Source organism: Rhagoletis pomonella, unplaced genomic scaffold (genome assembly GCF_013731165.1).
Source record: "Rhagoletis pomonella isolate Grant_MI unplaced genomic scaffold, Rhpom_1.0 Rhpom_scaffold_00008, whole genome shotgun sequence".
NCBI classification, from domain to species: domain Eukaryota; kingdom Metazoa; phylum Arthropoda; class Insecta; order Diptera; family Tephritidae; genus Rhagoletis; species Rhagoletis pomonella.
The window spans coordinates 2,181,277-2,183,002 of record NW_023458562.1 but is presented as its reverse complement, the minus strand read 5'-3'; positions in this window follow the sequence as shown (position 1 = coordinate 2,183,002).

Here is a 1,726-nt window from a genome sequence, read left to right as displayed (position 1 = left end):
TTCAGGTTGGAGCTTACCACGTATCGTTCCCAGCACCTCTGCATAGGTTTTGCCTTCAGCTGGCTTAATGATTAGTTTGGCGAGACTCTTCTTTTTTCTCACCCTCTTCTTTTTTTGCGGCTGGTCGCCTCGCCCTTATTGACCAAGGGTTCACCTAGCGCTGGCCCTGGCTTGGGCTTTCTGCTTTTACCAACCGTTTTCCCTTGATTATCTGGTACGGTGTTCTGTGCATTATTATTATTATTACCATTATTGTTATTAGCATTATTAATAATAATATTTTTACTACTATTGTTATTATTATTAGTATTTTTTCTTGTCCGGCTCGCCTGTAGGGAAGTCGGATCGAGTTCGAGCTCTCTTTTGCGAGCCAGGGCCAGTTTCCTGCAGCTCGGAAAGGGTAAACCCTTCCGGCTGCTCTCGGAGGTAGCTTAGTATATTTAAACACTCCTCGATTTGGGCCATACCCGTTTTTATGTCCATGGACACATATTTCTGTTTGGAGACAGCACTCTGCATCTTCTTCAAGACGAGCCGAATCTGGGCCAATTGCTCATCTTCATTTCCTTCGCAAGTTCCCAAGCTTGCGGTGGCATGGCTTGTCCCTGTTTGCAGCAGCTGGACTTTGATGATCACCATCCCGGCTGCCGGGAGTTGTCGTTTGGCAAGGTGTAGCCTTCTGCGCCACGTCGGCAGCTTTCTCCGTGCTCGTGGTGCCGGCTTTTGCCTGCAGAGGAGTTTGTGGCGGGGAGGGCACAACTCGACTACTCTTTCTGAATGCGCTGCATTCTTCCTCGAGAACATCTACATCTATTACATTTGTATTTGTTGTTTGTTTGATCATTTAATTTAATTGGCCCTCCGCTTCAAGCCGCTATCTCTACACGTAGCACAGTCGCTTTTAGATATCCCGAAGTTCCCTTCTCTCAAAGGGGTGACAGGTAACAAGATCAACGGAAATAAGGTCAATTGACTTTATTTCCCTCCCTGGTGCGAAATAAAGTCAATTGACATTATTGCCTTTTCAAAAGCGAAATAAAGTCAACAAAAATTTGGAAATAAAGTCATTGACGCTATTTCCTCATTCAAATAAAATAGCGTCAACAATGTTTAAAGTATGTCGATTCATAGAAAAAAATGTTGTTCTTACAATAAACATTGGCCCCTATTATGAGTTGCATTCGATTTTCGACTGTGGTCGAAAGTGCTGAGCGAACGAATTTTCATTTGGTATTATGGTGCTCATTCGATGAAGAATAGCGCTATTGTGAATTTCGCTCGTTTAGGTTGTTCACAATAGTATATTTTTCACCGCTGAGAAGCTTTGTTTACAAATCGAGCAAACTAAATAGTGTGCTTATACATATTTATGTAAATTTGTTCTAATTAAAATGAAGTAAAAAAGAAAGCAAGTTTATAAAAACGTGGTAAAATGAGTACAACGAGTTCTGGTTCAACGATTCGTCAGAGGATTAGAGCTTAGTAAACTGGCCAGGAGTAGCAAATGTTTAAGAGGGTTTAAGTTTATTAGTCTTTCGAATATATTTTGATATAAAATGTATTTAAGAAATTTGTCTACAGATTCATTAAAAAGTTCCGACCATCTAAAGAGGCGTTTGTGAGCCAAATCTATTTAAAATATTTTAAAACTATCAACAGCGCTACGATTTTGTTCTCATAGATCGTGCCAACAGAGTATTGGGATTTTCTTTCACAAGTAAAACCA